This window comes from Girardinichthys multiradiatus, chromosome 20 (assembly GCF_021462225.1).
Source record: "Girardinichthys multiradiatus isolate DD_20200921_A chromosome 20, DD_fGirMul_XY1, whole genome shotgun sequence".
Classification (NCBI taxonomy): Eukaryota; Metazoa; Chordata; class Actinopteri; order Cyprinodontiformes; family Goodeidae; genus Girardinichthys; species Girardinichthys multiradiatus.
In genome coordinates, this window is record NC_061812.1 from 34,505,221 (window position 1) to 34,514,314 (window position 9,094).

Consider the following 9,094-nt stretch of genomic DNA (forward strand, 5'->3'; position numbering starts at 1 on the left):
TGATCCCAATGGGGAAAGACCAAGTGGATTATAGACCAGAGGAAGAAAGAATGCAGGATTGTAAATGGTTTGCTTTTGCAAGCTGACATAAAACAAGTAGGCCATGTTTAAGGTGTTAAGACTTTGAAGATTCCTACGTTTAGGGTGAGGATTATAAAAAACCCCTGCTCTAAGCTGTAAATTTAGCTGTGTTTAGCTTTTGTTAGGTTTGTATTGTACAAGTAATAATTCATAGCAGTGTACATAGGGGGCTTTTGAAGTTGGGCATTTTGAAAAAAGAAAGCTGATGAAATGGCACTATATCCACTAGCAAATAAATTGGAGAACCGCTCTGATCATTTTGTGTGAAGAAGAAAAACATGTCCTCTTCGTATTCTTCATTTTTCTTTTTGCCAGAAAAGCCCACTTTAATACTGACAAATTCACAACCATCAGCCAGACCTTATGGTGGAAGTAAACTCTGGTCAGCAGCCACCAAAACGACAAGCTGGTGTCTGCATCAAAGCTGTTCGCTTTTCTGACCCAGAAAAGACAGCTTCCCGGTGTGTGTCGACCAATCAGAGGCTGTGGTTCAGGTGAAAGGGCCAATAGAATGCTGAGTTGGGGACTGAAAGCTATGGTTGCACTGCCAGAGGGATCACAGGAGCAAACAAACACTTGTACACACACGTGCACAATCATTCCACACACACTGTGCTTTTCAAAAGTATTCATAGCCCTTGAACTTTTTCACATTTTGTCTTCTGACACCCATAGATTTTAGATTATTTTGTGGGGTTCAATGTGATATACCACTACATACATGGTTTCAAAATAACTTTTACAAATAAGAATCTGAGAAGCGTGGCCTATTCAGGCCTCTTAAATCTAATACCTCTAAATACAATTATGTGCAATCAATTTTCTTCGAACATCAACCAATCAGTAAATCCACCTGTGGGTGCCCCAGAGGTTTGCTAGAGAACATTAGTAAAGTCTTTCAGGAGGTGAATATTTTGAAGGACTATCGTCAGATGGAATTACAGCAGCAGGTCTTTGGGAGTCTTTTTCTTCCACTTTTGCACTTGTAGAGAATGAAATATGTTGCCCATCCTTCAAAAATATTAAGCCTGAGCTTTGACGTTACCATTCCAATATGTGAATACACTCTGATGTAAACCATTTCATTGTAGACCCGGCTAAATCTTTGGTTTTGCTGTCCTGCTGAAGGTGAACCGCCATCCATGTCTCAAGTCTTTTGCAGCCTATAATGTGTTTTCTTCCAGGATTGCCTTGTATTTATTCCAAACTAAGCAGATTACCTATACCTGCAAAAGAAAAGCCTTGCAACAACATAATGCTGCCATAATCATGTTTTATTGTTAGAGTTTTTCCACCGAAAGAACCGGCCTTCATGAACCGTTTTGGTTGCCTTTGAGCTTTTGTTGTTTCTGAGCTGTGTGCAATGTTCCTTCTAATGCAAAAACAGAGCATTCACAAGCTAAAGCTAATACAGAAATTGAGACAGCGACTCCATACAATGGGTAGTTATGCAATGCGTGTTTTTGCAAACATATAAATAATTTTTTATACGGTACATTCTTCTTCTTTGCCGCCATTCTTGTCTGCAGCTTCAACCCACCCACGGGTGATGTTGCGGTCCCTGCAGAACAACCAAGTATTCTGCGGTGCCTAAGTTGAACCAGAGTTCACACCCTGAAACCTCTTTTGTTTGTGGAAACACGTCACTGGTCACTGGTTCAATTTGTCACTGGTTCAATTCGGAAACTGGAAAAAGCACCGAATCGCGTTGGTGGAATAGGGGTATGTGGGTTAGTTTAATTTAGGAGTTCTAGATTAAAAGGGGCTGAAATGCACACTGCACATCTCAGATTTGTATTTGTAAAACAATTATAGATTGATTTATTTACCTTTCACAGTTATGTGCTACTTTATGGTGTTGTATCAGGAAAAATCCCAATGGAAATCCTTGAAATTTCTTCATTTGTGCTGAACATGAGGCAGAGAAAGTCCGAAACCTTTGCAACCAAAACTGTTTGGTCACAGAGGCTGAGGAAAAACAGCTGGTGATCATTTAAGCACTAAGGCTAAAAAAAGGGACTCAGACTGTTAAGGACTCCGCTTAGCATTGTGGCCCTCAGTGTCGCTTTTAGTTCAGTTGTATGTCTCCACTCTCCTTTCTTTGTCTCCCTCTTTAACCTTCTTTCCTTATTTCTCCCCGGAGGGCAGGAATGAGAGGACAGATGATATCAGCTCAAGCCGTACACCATTACCTCAACGTCTGATAAACCAGTCGGCCACTCCATCACCCTCCTTTTTTCTCTCGACTATTCACCAGTGAAGAAATAGCAGACATGGGGTCAGGAGGAGAAAATCTAGTTTGGAAATAAGATGTGTGTCTGTGTGTATTTTCTCAGTGTGTGTAGAGAGCAGCTGTTTGTTGAAGAAGAGCTGTGACGTTTTAGAGGTCCTGATGGCATCCAATTAAGGCAGATAAAATGATGATGAATTGCAGGCTGTCGCAGAGATCAACACCATCGTGTGTGTTTGGGTGTGTTCTCCCACACACACACTAGTACAGCAAGATGGCCAACTACAAAAGCAACAGATTTGGAGAAGAATTGTGGTGTGGAAAGAAATATGGGAAAGACAGATGAATACAAAGGCAAGAAAGTTTTCATGCAGCAATTTAGGAAATAATGTGAGAAATAAATTAGGAGAAGAGGTGGAAGATTGGCACAGCTATAGAGAGAACAAATACCCTGCTTACTTTAAATTGGAAATGAGACGGAAAATGGCAAACAACAAAGATGGATTAATAGATAAATGAATGGATGGAGAGAGCAAACAGAAGTCTGGAGAAGGGGCCAAACATGTCTGCAGGGAGAGTGGTTAACACAGTCCATGCTTGTATAATAGTCCGTCTAACATCCTGACAGTGTGTGTATGTGAGGCATGAGTCAGGGTGGTGAGACAATTTCAGTCTACCCTAGGCTTCACTCCTTTGGCTTAATGGGATTTGTTAATATAACCAACCGGCTGCAATAACTTGAGGCTGTAAACCTTTCATGTTAAATGCAGCAAAGCATGCACATATTTTCAGACATTCATGGCGCTAAACATGTCAGGAAGGAGGCTAATGAGGGCCCTGGTGCTGCTCTGTGTAGGCTAGGTGCATGGTGCAGTCTGGGCTGGCATGGCCTTACCCAGCTTAATGAGATATAAATAGTGGACCTGCCACCTCATTCAGCTATACCACACAGTGACTCTGTTTTAATTGACCTGCAGACTGTGGGTGTGTGTGTAAGAGTGTGTGGAACATGTGGGAGGAATGGCTGGAATGTACTGTGAGCTGCTGCAGATTAAATACTACCACGTGATCACTCAGATGACACTAATCAGATTTTGATTTTAAGGCACTGCAGTGTTAAGTTGCATTTTTCAGTAGGCTTCCTTAAAACTAGGCAAACTGTTGGTAGTTATTAATTCAAAAATTTATATTTCATGGGCTATGTTGGTAAGAATTCATTTGAGTCAGGTCATTTTAGAGTTAATACGTTTATTTATTTACCCTGCGAGCTTCTAAAGATTCTACTGATTTTGATCTCTCACAGTCTGTTATGGTCCTGCTTTGTTTCTCTTCTTCCTGCCTCTCATGTACATTCATTGGAAATAAAAAGTACTTCATCTTTCAAGTCTTGTAGATTTGCTGCTGGTTGGGATTCTTGTCTTGTTTGGACAGATGGTCTCACATTTGACAGTAGAATAGTTTGCTATGCAGAGGAGTTCATGTTCAACTCTTTGACTTCAAGGAGTCCAAGTTCTATGCTAGCATGAGATGTTTTTGCCGATGAGCTGTTATTGGTTTTCCACAAGTTATCACGTTAAAAAAAATCATAACTTTAGTGTTGACCAAAGCCACACTAGTTAGTTATGACTTTCTTCAACAGTTGAATATTATGCTAAACATCTCCTAAACATCTCCTCCCATCTCATCTCAAATTATGCTTTGATCTTGCAGCTTTTCCAAATAACCCTGCCTTGTTCAGTCTTAATCTAATTGTAATGTCTTGACATTTAACAAGTGACATGCTAACTGAGGCCTCCAGAGTCTGAGATGCAGCTGGATGTTATGCAATCTCTCTGAACATTTAATTGGCTAACTTTGGGTTGTATTTATTGGCATGTCCACTCCTGATGGCCTCAAATATTTTGGAAATGTCCCTTTAACCTTTCCCAGATTGACAGGATTTGGGAATTTTGTCAACACACCAACAAACTGCAACAAACTTCCTTTTTTAATAGAGGCGCACACTGATAACGAACCATTTAATTAGTAGCACCTGGCTGCCACTTTTCCTCAATTCTATAGAAGCTGCGAGTGTAGACTTTGTTTTTCTTGCACATTCTTGAATTTAGCTTTGGTAAATGAATAATGACACTTTGGAATCCATTGTGTGTATTTCTACAGTTAAGGTTAGATTTAAATAGTATTAGAGCCTTGCACGGCCCTGTTAATTTAATTTCCTTGTATGTGAAACTATAAGAAAACCTTCCTCTCTATCGTCTTCGTCTTTAGGGTCCGACTTCATGTCCATCCTGTCTTCAGCTTTCTGTCTGTCCCCCTCATCTCTGAGGTTGACAAGTAGAGCTCCCACGCTCCTTTCCTGGACAAATAGGAATTAATTGCTACACAGCTATTGTCATATGCCAACTGCTCCACCCGTCCTCCACCCCATTTTAATCATCTACTTCTCATTTCTACCTATGCCTGCACATACATTCAATATGTAACCTTTACTCTACATATGCTCTGTATTTCAACAGTTCAATTTCTTCATGATTATTAGAAGATTAACAAGATTAAATTTACATTTAGGTCCTAATGGAGCGACCTGATTTATTTATTAATTTTTTTTTAAACATACGATGTTGACATGAGCAGCTGTGGTTCCGTTTGGGTGAAGACACACTCCATGTAAATGGTTTTCCTTCAGGAGATAGTATCAACTCTTTTCTTCAAATGCCATGTTAAATGAAACACCTTGTTAGCAGGGTTCCCATGAAGTCAGAAGAAGTCTAATATGGAAGTCTAGTATTGAAGTCATGTAAAGTTGATGTGGGTATTTTGAGGTCTAAAAAAGTAGGGCAAAAGAAAAACTATGGAGAACTATTGCTATTTCAAGACCTCATTCCAAGTCCCATTATTTATATTTATATATACACTGCTCAAAAAAATAAAGGGAACACTTAAACAACACAATATAACTCCAAGTAAATCAAACTTCTGTGAAATCAAACTGTCCACTTAGGAAGCAACACTGATTGACAATCAATTTCACAGCTGTTGTGCAAATGGAATAGACAACAGGGGGAAATCTTTAGCAAGACATAAAGGAGTGGTTCTGCAGGTGGGGACCACAGACCACTTCTCAGTACTTATGCTTTCTGGCTGATGTTTTGGTCATTTTTGAATGTTGGTGGTGCTTTCACACTCGTGGTAGCATGAGGCGGACTCTACAACCCACACTAGTGGCTCAGGTAGTGCAGCTCATCCAGGATGGCACATCAATGCGAGCTGTGGCAAGGTCCTTTTGTGACATATCTTATAGCTAGAAGGATCTTCAGTTGATTGAAGGATGTGTTCGGTCCGGTCTGACTTTCCTGTCATTACCTTTTGAAAACTGTAGGGATAAGGAGAAAAGCCTGTCTTGTCAGCGTAGTGTCCAGAGCCTGGAGGCACTACCAGGAGACAGGCCGGTACACCAGGAGACGTGGAGGAGGCCGTAGGAGGGCAACAACCCAGCAGCAGGACCGCTACCTCCACCTTTGTGCAAGAAGGAACAGGAGGAGCACTGCCAGAGCCCTGCAAAATGACCTCCAGCAGGCCACAAATGTGCATGTGTCTACACAAACGGTTAGAAACCAACTTCATGAGGATGGTATGAGGGCCCGACGTCCACAAATGGGGGTTGTTCTCACAGCCCAACACTGTGCAGGACGCTTGGCATTTGCCAGAGAACACCAGGATTGGCAAATTCACCACTGGCACCCTGTGCTCTTCACAGATGAAAGCAGGTTCACACTGAGCACATGTGACAGACGTGACAGAGTCTGGAGACACCATGGAGAGCGATCTGCTGCCTGCAACATCCTTCAGCATGACCGGTTTGGCAGTGGGTCAGTAATGGTGTGGGGTGGTATTTCTTTGGAGGGCCACATTTCCATCCATGTGCTCGCCAGAGGTAGCCTGACTGCCATTAGGTACCGAGATGAGATCCTCAGACCCCTTGTGAGACCATATGCTGGTACGGTTGGCCCTGGGTTCCTCCTAATGTAGGACAATGCTAGACTTCATGTGGCTGCAGTGTGTCAGCAGTTCCTGCAAGATGAAGACATTGAAGCTATGGACTTGCCCGCCCGTTCCCCAGACCTGAATCCGATTGAGCACATCTGGGACATCATGTCTCTTTCCATCCACCGACATCACGTTGCACCACAGACTGTCCAGGAGTTGGCGGATGCTTTAGTCCAGGTCTGGGAGAAGATCCCTCAGGAGACCATCCGCCATCTCATCAGGAGAAAAAGGCAGCCAGATGAATGGCATAAAGTTGACAGAGTAGCAAAAGGATGACACTGAAAATACAGGCATTTCTGCAAGCTACCACATTTCAGCTTTTTTTCCTCCTCTGTAAGAAGTCTTGTAAGCTTACACTAGCTTAATGTGTTGGCTGAAAAATAAGAAACATTGACTATGACAGCATTATTTTTCTCTCAAGCCAGCATTTTTCTCCTGTTCCCTTCTTTCTGTGTTTCTTTCTATTAGTGGGTAAAGTATTAATCTAAGCCTTTGTGTGTATGTTTATGTGTGCAGGTCTCTGTGCGAGAGATAAGCTGGCTAACTGGGTCCAGCCATGCTCCAATCCTGTTAGCATTGGCGATTAGCACTGGCTAACAGTCTCCTATTATGAGCAGGGAGTGATTCCAAGTTGCCTGACCTCACACATACAGTACACACATTCACACTCCCTAAGCTGTGGGAAGGATTACCACTTGATCCTTGATTAGGAGGCCATATCTGCCTGGAAGTTGACTGTGTGTATAAATGAGTATAGTATAAATCTTTACTTAGACAGACACTATGTGCCAAACCTTATCTAGGCTGGCAAAGATTGTTTCAGATGGACCAACTTTCAGTCAGTGTCCCCTGTTTCCTCGTCTGTCCTTTTGTGACATATCTTATAGCTAGAAGGATCTTCAGTTGATTGAAGGATGTGTTCGGTCCGGTCTGACTTTCCTGTCATCACCTTTTGAAAACTGTAGGGATAAGGAGAAAAGCCTGTCTTGTCATTGGTATAGACTTGCTCGGGGCAAGTTTGAAATTTTTAGGTGTCCAGCTTCAGCATGAGTATAATTATCTGACTGTGAGCCTCTCAGAAAGTGCCAGTTGTTACTTTATGCTTCCTTCATTTATTCCTTCAACCACAGTTCCAGGTGGTGCTTATATTTTTTTGTTTCTATTATGCTTTATGTCTCTATGTTAAGTCCTTTTGGCCATTGCTAAAATGACAGTCTTTATCAGCATTCTAAGGCGACTGTTTTTCATGATTTTTTGAGTTTTTGTCAGGTGAACTAAAAGCAAGTAAATACATCAAACATTAGTTCAAACGATTTTTGTAGTTGCATTTCTTTCTACTTTCAAAGTTAATATGAGCCTAAAGGGTTTGGCGCAACAAAGGAACAACAATCCATGATAGCTGTAAAAATGACACTTTCTCTCTCTCTCATAAATTGGAATAATATCTTTAACTTAAACTGGCTGCAATATGTTTTATATGAAACACTGAGGACGGTAGTAGAGTATATACCCTTTGTTTGCGGAGTACCATAACAGTACAAAAAGCATCAACAGACAGTTTTTGTTTTTATCTGTTTGTTAGTATTGTTTTTGTTCTGTTCTAACAGTTATGTTATTGTCAGGCTTTTACTGTTATTAGGTTTGTTATTTTGTGAGATTTCTGAAGGGGATCTCCAAACCCTATGCTTATTGGTTAGTGCCCCTTATTGGGGTCCCAACCGCAACTTTAGGAGCCTCCGAATTATGCAGTTGTTATATTTCAGTAAACAATCTGCGGATGTGCTTCATTTATTAGTGTTGGAGAAAAAGACAGGAAGGACAGTTTAGACCAGAGGTCACGGATTAGCGGACCAGGGTCCGGATAAACGTGCCGTCCAATCCGGACCAAACCTGATTTAAAACATTTATATATTACTGCATGTTGTCCTACAGTGCCTAACTTCACTTGTATCTCGTGTTAATATGGTATAGCCCTGCGGAGCGTCTGGCTGCACATGATGCAAGTCAGGCAATGAGCTGCTTCAGTCAGGGCTGCTACTGGTACCCTAGCCGCAAAGCATTTTCTCATTTATTCTGTAGTTATAAACATTTTATTCCTGCCTGCTGCTTCGTCTGACTTTTGAACAGACGGGCAGCTATGTGGGTCAGCGACATTCTGGTCCACACTCCAAGCCAACTGGTGGCAGTAATGCACCACAGCGTTGTATGCCAACCGCCAGAAAACGACAAAGAAGAAGCTATGCGGGTCCTTTAATGTGGGTTGCTAAGTTACTAGTTTGGGAACTAATGCTTGCTGATAGTACAATGACTTGGTGGTGCACAGATGAGTGAGTAAAAGAAGATGGCTTCATCAAAAATATGTGGACTATGAAAATCACACATTTAAAGATGAATGGACAGAAGCATACGGTCTCTTACAGCACAACAGTAAGCATACGGGTGTTCACTGTGAGTACAGTGGATTTTGGGAAAACACAAAAAAGACTTTCACTGACTGGGAAATGATCAAAGAGTGCATGGAAGCTGTGGCAGAAACACGTTAAGATGGAAAAGAAGGACAACAACTTAAGGAAAAGGTTAAGCAAATTACCAATCCTGCCACAAGCAAAACAAGGAGAGCAGAACTGTTCTACCAAGATGTACTGACCCAGCTAGACTGAGCCACTCAAAGTGCATTTAACATTGCTACTTAAATTAGATTGCACTTTTCTGTTCAGCAGATGATTTCATTGGCAT

At 41.6% G+C, this 9,094-nt stretch overlaps 1 protein-coding gene across 4 annotated transcripts in view; it reads left to right on the forward strand.

Annotated features, from left to right (window-relative positions):
- Positions 1 to 9,094, forward strand: part of LOC124856168 (plexin-A1-like) — a 271,437-nt gene that overhangs the window by 176,566 nt on the left and 85,777 nt on the right. The window lies entirely within an intron of this gene.